Here is a 10,173-nt window from a genome sequence, read left to right as displayed (position 1 = left end):
TGAACAAGCAACTGTTAAGGCAATGTCCCCTGACATGCTTTTAATTATGGTCTATAACGTGTTGGACGCAATTACTATCCTTTGTAGGAGCAATAGTAAAGCTCACCCTTATAATTTTCCGGTCTGGCGCGAGGTCCTGTCTTTGACCATGCTATGCAACCACCGTTCTTACGGTTGACACCCGATTTGGTTCAGGTGACCTAATGAATTCCAGGTGAATTCCTAGGATTTTACATTCAATGGTAATGAACGCATTGAAAATGGGTTTTCAGAAAACAAATCGGTTTTAATTTGATCAAAATATTTTCTCGTTCAAGCTCGAGTTTAGATATCATCGAATTCCATGAGTTTGTAATTCTCAATCTTTAAAGTCAATCTCAAGGATTGAGTAATATCAGGCTTAAAAGCTGATTTTTAATCTTTAAGGAGATTATCCTTTCTGGGGATCTGATTCATTAGTCTTATCCAGCTAATTTGCACGGCGTCCTCCCCATTTTACAAGACAGATCCTCTCATGGTTAGGATAAGTCTGACCACTTGGCGACCCTGTTTGATGCTGAGGTCCGTGGATTTCCTGCTGATTTTAATGATGACTTTTCTAGATTTTTCGTCAACCTACAGCTGGTCTGGACGACAACTTCTTGACCTAAATCAAGAAGCGCGTTTCTTTTTCGGAAGACTTTACTTCCTTTTAATGATGGAATTGATTCATCGTGTAGATCCATCTTTCTTTCAAATATATTATAATAAATCGGGTAAAACTGTTTATTTTCGTCCAAAACAAAAGTATTTTCAATTAATTGTACAAAAATATGTGATATATGTTTTGAATAACTTGGTAAAAATTTCCCACACTTGGCTTTTATTTTCCTTTCTTTGCCTTTTTATTCTCCTCTATTCTATTTTAAATGAATTCTAACATTTTGGTTTGTTTCTCAATTTATGTCCATTCCAAGGTAACAATAATTTCAGTGTTAACACCTAGTTTTATCGTTCATAAATATGTATAAACATGATTTTGAGTTCATTTAATTGAAAATTTTGAAAAATTTTACTAGAATTGGGTAGTCAGTATATAAGACTAGGGCTGTTCTTTATTATCAGAGAGCACTAGATTCTAATACAACTACTGCTTTACTAGTATTTCTAATGGTAACCAAGTGTATAAAGTAAAAATTTTAAAATCCGAAAGAATTTAACCCCGATATTTGATAATGCTAAAAACGAACATATATTTCATAGCATTATCCCTCAAGAAAGACAAGCTTTTAGTTGCAATTGTTCTATTTACAAGTAATATTCGTTTAAATAATAAAAGGTGAAGACAAAAGACAGATTCGACGAATTGAAGACGCAAACGACCAAAAAGCTCAAAAGTACAAAGTACAATCAAAGAGGTTCCAATTATTGATAAGAAACGTTTCAGAATTACAAGAGTACAAGATTCAAAACGCAAAGTACAAGATATTAAATTGTACGCAAGGACGTTCGAAAATCCGGAACCGGGACCAGAGTCAACTCTCAACGCTCGACGCAACGGACTAAAAATTACAAGTCAACGGAGTACAAGAATATAATATAATATATATATAATTAAATTTAATTATATATATTATATTATATAATAAATAAATAAGCAGCCCACGTTTTTAAAGACTTTTGAGTCTCCCCAGCTGGCCATGCGATCGCATGGCCTTGAAGGGCAAAGCCCATGCGATCGCATGAGGCTCTTTTCCAGCCCACATGCCTATAAAATCGAGCTTTGGTGCATCATATATCCATCCATCAATCTCTCTATCTATATGTAAACGTGTATATATATATATATATATATATATATATATATATATATATATATATATATTTTAATTTTATTTAAATCCTAATAATAAGGGTATGTTAGCGAATGTTGTAAGGGTGTAAGTCAAAATTCTGTCCGTGTAACGCTACGCTATTTTTAATCATTGTAAGTTATGTTCAACCTTTTTAATTTAATGTCTCGCAGCGAAAAGAAAGGCAGCGGCTCCAAAAATACTTGATGTTAAAGCTAAGGGGTATAAAATACTATTAAATTTTACAAGAAAATACTATTAAATACGGTACAAGATTCATATAGATAGAGAGATTGATGGATGGATATATGATGCACCAAAGCTCGATTTTATAGGCATGTGGGCTGGAAAAGAGCCTCATGCGATCGCATGGGCTTTGCCCTTCAAGGCCATGCGATCGCATGGCCAGCTGGGGAGACTCAAAAGTCTTTAAAAACGTGGGCTGCTTATTTATTTATTATATAATATAATATATATAATTAAATTTAATTATATATATATTATATTATATTCTTGTACTCCGTTGACTTGTAATTTTTAGTCCGTTGCGTCGAGCGTTGAGAGTTGACTCTGGTCCCGGTTCCGGATTTTCGAACGTCCTTGCGTACAATTTAATATCTTGTACTTTGTTTTTTGAATCTTGTACTCTTGTAATTCTGAGACGTTTCTTATCAATAATTGGAACCTCTTTGATTGTACTTTGTACTTTTGAGCTTTTTGGTCGTTTGCGTCTTCAATTCGTCGAATCTGTCTTTTGTCTTCACCTTTTATTATTTAAACGAATATTACTTGTAAATAGAACAATTGTAACTAAAAGCTTGTCTTTCTTGAGGGATAATGCTATGAAATATATGTTCGTTTTTAGCATTATCAGTATTCTATTCATCCTGGTTCAGGAAAGATGTATCATGATCTTAAGGAGCTGTATTGGTGGCCAAATTTGAAAGGTGATGTGGCTATGTATGTGGCTAAGTGTTTGACCCGTGCTAAGGTTAAAGCTAAACATCAAAAACCGTCTGGACTGTTGGTACAACCCGAGATCCCCGAGTGGAAGTGGGAAGGAATTACAATGGATTTTATTACTAAGTTACCGAGAGTTGCGGGTGGCTATGACACTATTTGGGTGATTATAGATCGACTCACTAAGTCGGCTCACTTTTTACCAATTAGGGAAACAGATTCAATGGAGAAGCTTACTCGTTTGTACTTGAAGGAGATTGTTTCTAGGCATGGTGTTCCTGTATCCATTATTTCGGACCGAGACAGTCGATTTGTATCGAGGTTTTGGCGATCTTTGCAGGAAGCCTTGCGAACTAGATTAGATATGAGCACCGCTTATCATCCTCAAACGGATGGTCAGAGTGAAAGGACCATTCAGACGTTGGAAGATATGTTGCGAGCGTGTGTTATTGATTTTGGTAATGGGTGGGATAAATATTTGCCGCTAGCTGAGTTTTCTTATAACAACAGTTATCACGCAAGTATTCAAGCCGCACCGTTTGAAGCTCTGTACGGTAGGAAGTGTAGGTCTCCTGTCTATTGGAATGAGGTTGGGGATGCTCAACTCACAGGTCCAAATTATTCACGAGACTACCGAGAAGATTGTACAGATTAAGGAAAGGTTGAGAACCGCTAGAAGTCAGCAAAAGAGTTATGCCGATAGGGGAAGGAAAGATGTGGAATTTCAAGTTGGTGATCGTGTTATGTTAAAGGTTTCACCTTGGAAGGGTGTGATCGGTTTTGGTAAAAGGAGAAAGCTAATTCCTCGCTTTGTTGGACCGTTTGTGATTGTTGAGAGAGTTGGACCGGCGGCTTATCATTTGAAGTTGCCACAAGAACTCAGTGCTGTTCACGATGTTTTTCATGTATCGAACTTAAAGAAGTGTTTGGCCGAAGCTGATAAGACTATTCCTTTGGAAGAACTTCATGTTGATAAGCAACTACACTTTATTGAGGAACCTATTGAAATTATGGATCGAGAAGTTAGGACTCTTAAGCAGAGCCGAATTCCTATTGTCCGGGTTAGATGGAATGCTAGATGCAGTCCCGAGTTCACTTGGGAGCGTGAAGATCAGATGAAGCAGAAGTACCCGCATTTGTTCCCAGATGCTGAGTCAACCCCCTGCACCTGCTTAAATTTCGGGACGAAATTTCCGTAACGGGAAGGTACTGTCACGACCCTACTTTTTCCGTTATCTTTTCCGTTAATTATTTAACGACCGTTAACTGTTATTTGTGCTACGTCATTTCTATGGCCTATATTATTATATTAATAATAATATATTAATTATTAAGTGTTATGTGAATAATTGTATTCATATTTTAATTTATACGTTTCTACGTGTCGCGAATTTCTATCCGGCGAATCTTTTCGGTTTTCAAATCAACGGTCGCGTTTTTGGGATATTTAAATCCTAATTATTTGAAATATGAGATTTTAAGATCATATTATTATATATAGTATTTATATTTATTTTTCGTCGCGCGTTTGTTATCTTTTCGAATTTTTAATCGCGTAAGTGCGTTTTCGCGTTTCGGGATTCGTTCGGTCTTTCGGGCCACAAGCTTTTAAACATTTAAGTGAGATGGGCCAAGTGGGACCCACCCCACCCTAGGATCGGCCTAATGGGAGGGGAGGGAGTACTCCCTTTTGTTTTTCACTTTACCTCATTTTTATTTTTATCATTAAACACTCCTAAACCTAATTCTTCTAATTTGCTCTCTTCTCCTCTTCCCTTGCCCCTTGGCCATCTCCCATCACCCCACAAACATCATCATCTTCATCAATTTTTCAAGCTTGGATCTAGAGATCGTTCATACAATCGCGTTCCTCGTTCCGTTCTCTACGCGATTATACTAATTGATTCTTGATTAGGGTATAAACCCTAACCCTAGAACTTTTAATTTTTATTTATTTTTCTGTATTTTATGTTTATATTATTAGTTTGATAATTATTAGTTGTTGTAATGTTGATTGTATGCGTAGAATTACTCGTAAACATATGTTTTCGGTTTGATATATTTGGGACAGCAGCTTTTTCGTGTGTTTTTGATATTGTAACTGATTTTTATCATAAAATAAAGTATATAAATGAGTTCCTCTCTTCAAGACATTAATTTTAGACTCCGGATTCATGTCGTTTCGATTCCCGGAACCCTAATTATGATCAAAATGGTATTTTGTTAAGATTGAAATGTGATTTTGGTATGAACCAGGTTTGGTCCGACTTTGTGACCATATTTGGTGACTTTAGGGTGAGTTAGTGTGTTAGGACTGATGGTGGGGCGAACTTTCATCTTCGGGTCATCTCAATCCGAGCCACGAATCACCCGTTACGTCTAAAACACGTTTTTGATTGAATTGAAGTTCCAAGTAGTGTATTGGCTGTATATCACGACTTGTGGGTTGTTCATGGTGTGTTCTTGAGTGTACCAAAGTGTCGGGTGGTTTGATTAGGTGGAGATTTATGTAAGGCTCGCCGAAAACCGACACCCGGAGCTCAGGATACGACCCGATGAACTTTTGATTTAAAACTTGTGATTAATTATTAAACTTATGTTATAAATAATGGATTTCATTATCATTTAATTACTTATGATAAAAAAGTAATTATTATTATTTACAACTTATGATATATATTTATTATATCATTTAAATTAATACTTATGATTTAATTAACATTTTAATTAAGCTTATGATTAATAATACTTTTATTATTAATGGAAAATACTTATGATAAGTATTAAACCTATATTATGAGATTACTATAATAAGATTTATAATAAGGATTAATTAATTATTTAATTATTATAAGGCTTAGTTATTATTTAATTATAATAATTTAATTATTAAATACTATGATTTAATAATTATAATTAGAAACTTATGATATGATTAATAATTCATTATTAATTAATAATACTTATGATATGATTTAAAATTTATTATTAATTAATAATACTTACATTATGACTAATATTTAATTAATTAATTAAATACTTATGTTATATTAATTATATCATTTAAACTTATATTAACTTTAATAATTCATTTTAATTTAATTAAACTTATGTTATGACATAATTAGACATATTTAACTTTAATAAACGTTATAACTTATATTATTACTATAAATTATACTTTAAAATTTACGTTGATCATGTTTGACCAAGGTTGACTTTTGAGTTGACTTTCGGTTGACTTTGACTTTCAGTTGACTTTCTAATTAAGGAAACTTTCCTAACTTATAAACTTTCCTGAAATAGCAACTTTCTAAATTTGGAAACTTTCCAAAAATAGAAACTTTCCAAAAATAGAAACTTTCCAAAAATAGAAACTTTCCAAAAATGGAAACCTGCTAAAAATAGAAACTTTCTAAAAATAGAAAGTGTGTGTCCGTAAGCTGTTCCGATCAAACCGATGCATATTGAGTATTGTTCTATGACTACTTGCAACATGTACAATAGCTATCATACTAAGACTTGACCTAAGTTATTTATTTATATCGACCTGCTTTATTTATAGATCGGCGTTGTGATCATTCCTGATCACTGTACTACATTTGCTGTTCACTTAATTGTGTTGGTTACTTCATTACTATTAAGGTGAGTTATAGTCCCATTTTTACATACTTTTCAAAGTTGTGACGACCCGGAAATTTCCGACTAAATTTAAACTTAATCTTCATACGAATTCAACACGATAAGCAAAGTCTGTAATGTGGAAGTCTAAAAAAGTTCTAATTTGTGTTCATACATTCATTTAACCCATGACTATTTTCAACGATTCACGAACCTTTAATTGTAAACAGAAATGTAAAAATAAATAATTACATATGTAAAGAATTATATTAAATATATCAATAAACCATTATGTAAATTAGTTATTATAAAAGATAATATTAAATATCTAAAACTTATTACTTTAATTAGATAGGGCATATTGGATATAAATGGTTTCAAATATAATATATCAAGGTTATCAAAGTATTAAGGGTGTAATATTACATTTTGAGTTTAATTATTTAATATATATAATTAGTTATCTAATTAATATTTAATAACAAATTGTATATATAAATATATATATATATATATATATATATATATATATATATATATATATATATATATATATATATATATATATATATATTCTATTCATAAGTATTATTAAATTGTAATATATACATATTAAATATTCAATAAAGGTTGTTAAATAATATATGATAGGATAATACTACATAATTAATAAAATGTAATATATTAAATGTAAATTACAAATTAAATATATAATTGTTACATTAATATTATTATTAATTACATTAATAATATCAATATTAAAATCAGTATTAATCATATTATAATTTTCAAATGATAATATAGGAAAGTTGATACATATAAATTGTTATGATATTATTATTATTATTACTCTTATTATTGTACTTATTATTATTATTATTATTAAGTATTACTTTGATATTATTATCATTATATAATTATTATCTTTATTATTATTATTAATATTAATATTAAGTATTTATGTTTGTATTATTATTAGAATGTCCCTTCATATAATTAATAAGTTGATATAAATATAGTAGTACAGATATAATATATTGATAAATACAATTATATATTTATTAAATACATAGACAGATATATACAGATATATATACGCAGTTATATACAGATATATATTTTATGAAAAATTAGTATTTATTTTACTTAGATTATTATTATTAATATAATTATAATTATTAATTATTAATTATTAATAAAATTCATAAATAAATCGTAGATAAAGAAATTGGAAACAGAATCTAAATCACGTATCAATTAAACTGTATCTGATTTTGTTATTGGTCCCTTAGTTTGATACATGTCGATATCCATGAACATTACTGAGCCAAAATTAGTTAACCATCAATCTCACTTATATTTATTTTATTATTATTTATCTGCATATTATTCTGTCTGAAATATATATATAAATCTAAGGATCGATTACTCAGTTAATAAGACGATCCATTTAACTTTCCTCCTTCATTTACAAATTTTAACAGCAAACGTATGATTTTATCTGTTAAGATAAACATAAATTTTTTTTAAATAAACTCGTATGTATCTGTTTGTATAACTTTTTGCTCATAATTTGATTTCGAATATATTTTAAAAATCTGGAATTGCAGTCTTGTTACGATTAAATCAACGAAACTATCTGCAAATTTTCGTGTTCCAATTCCTCTTTTTGATTGTTAATTCGAGAGTCAAAGTTTTAAATCAAAAAGTCAATGAAATTGTTCTTCGTAAAATTTGAATCGATGTTGATGTTTTAAATTCAATTGATGTTTCAAAGAGTTTCTAGGAATGGATTGAAATCTATTTCATGAAGAAATCAGTAACTGAAACTTGTTTAAAATCAAAATCAATAATTTTTTTTTTAAACTACCGATAACAGCAAGCTGGGTAATTCATTTTTTTTTTTGTTGTTGCTGTTTTCAGTTAAAAAAAAATGTTTGATATTGTTTTTGATTTGTTTGGAAGAATATAAATCGTTGCTTGATGTCTGAGGATATTTTATGAATCGAATAAACTGATGGAGAAGAAGGAGATGATAGCTTACGATATAGGTGTTAAATAAATTTGATTTGCGTATTAATCAGAAAAACGTGGTAGTCCAGATGGTTTGTGTTGGTGACGGGTTTTGAGAGGTCGCGGGTTCGAGTCCGGGTTGATGCAATTCTTTTTATAAAAGCTTGGGAGGTAGTTCTTTTTATGAAAATTATATTTATTATTAGTATTATTATTATTATTATTATTATTAGTATTATTATTATTATTATTATTATTATTATTATTATTATTATTATTATTATTATTATTATTATTATTAATGTTAATGTTATCATTATTATTATTATTATCATTATTATTACTATCATTATTATTATTATTATTTCTAAGTAATTGTTATTATTGTTATTATTATTAAAGAAGTGATTATTAATATAATTTAGGATATTAACATTATTATTGCTAGTATTATCATTCAAAAATGTATTAGTATTATCATTACTAATCTTATTGATATTATTATTATTATTATTATTATTAGTGCATTATGATTATTAGTATTATTTTTATTATTAATACAAGAATTAGTTACCTATTATTATTATTAATACCATAACTCTAGTTACAATTATAATTATTATTAACAAAAGTATTTTATTAAGATTACCAATAATAATAAGATTGTTATAATTATTATTATCAAAAATAAGTATTACTATGAAGTAATAGGATTATTAATATCATCATTATTAATTACCAAAAACTACCCGTTTTAACAAATAATTATTTTGTACACAAAGTACACTTAATACATATACACTAATTATAATAATATTTCATAAAATCGTATACCAAACATATTATATTTTTTTTAAATAAATACTTTCATGCAATAAACTATTGAATTTATCATTTAATACTAACCATAGATATATATAGATATTAGTTATTTTAATCACATATAACTAAATGTATAGATAAAAATTAATTTTAATTATATATACAAAATATACAAATATAACATACGATATATTATATATACATAAAGTATATATTTAAATAGATTTTAGTATAACTTCTATATAACAAAACATATATAAAAATCTATATAATTAATGATTGAAATTATGAGATTTCTATTAAATGTTTAAATAGATTTACAATTGATATAGGATCGTGAATCCGAGGCCAACCCTGCATGGTTCAGTTGTTTAATGTCGTTATATGTATTTTTACTACAAAATACATTAGGTGAGTTTCATTAATCCCTTTTTAAATGCTTTTGCAATATATATTTTTGGGACTGAGAATACATGCGCTGTTTTTATAACTGTTTTACGAAATAGACACAAGTAATTGAAACTACATTATATGGTTGAATGATCGAAATCGGATATGCCCCTTTTTACTAAGTCTGGTAATCTAAGAATTAGGGAACAAACACCCTAATTGACGCGAACTCTAAAGATAGATCTACCGGGCCCAACAAGCCCCATCCAAAGTACCGGATGCTTTAGTACTTCGAAATTTATATCATGTTCGAAGGAGGATCTCGGAATGATGGGGATATTCTTATATGCATATTGTGAATGTCGGTTACCAGGTGTTCAATCCATATGAATGATATTTTTTGTCTCTATGCATGGGACGTATGTTTATGAGAAATAAAAATATGAAATCTTGTGGTCTATTAAAATTATGAAATGATTATTTATGTTAAACTAATGAACTCACCAACCTTTTGGTTAACACTTTAAAGCATGTT

The sequence above is a fragment of the Rutidosis leptorrhynchoides genome, chromosome 7 (assembly GCF_046630445.1).
Source record: "Rutidosis leptorrhynchoides isolate AG116_Rl617_1_P2 chromosome 7, CSIRO_AGI_Rlap_v1, whole genome shotgun sequence".
NCBI classification, from domain to species: domain Eukaryota; kingdom Viridiplantae; phylum Streptophyta; class Magnoliopsida; order Asterales; family Asteraceae; genus Rutidosis; species Rutidosis leptorrhynchoides.
This window is presented reverse-complemented; position numbering follows the sequence as displayed.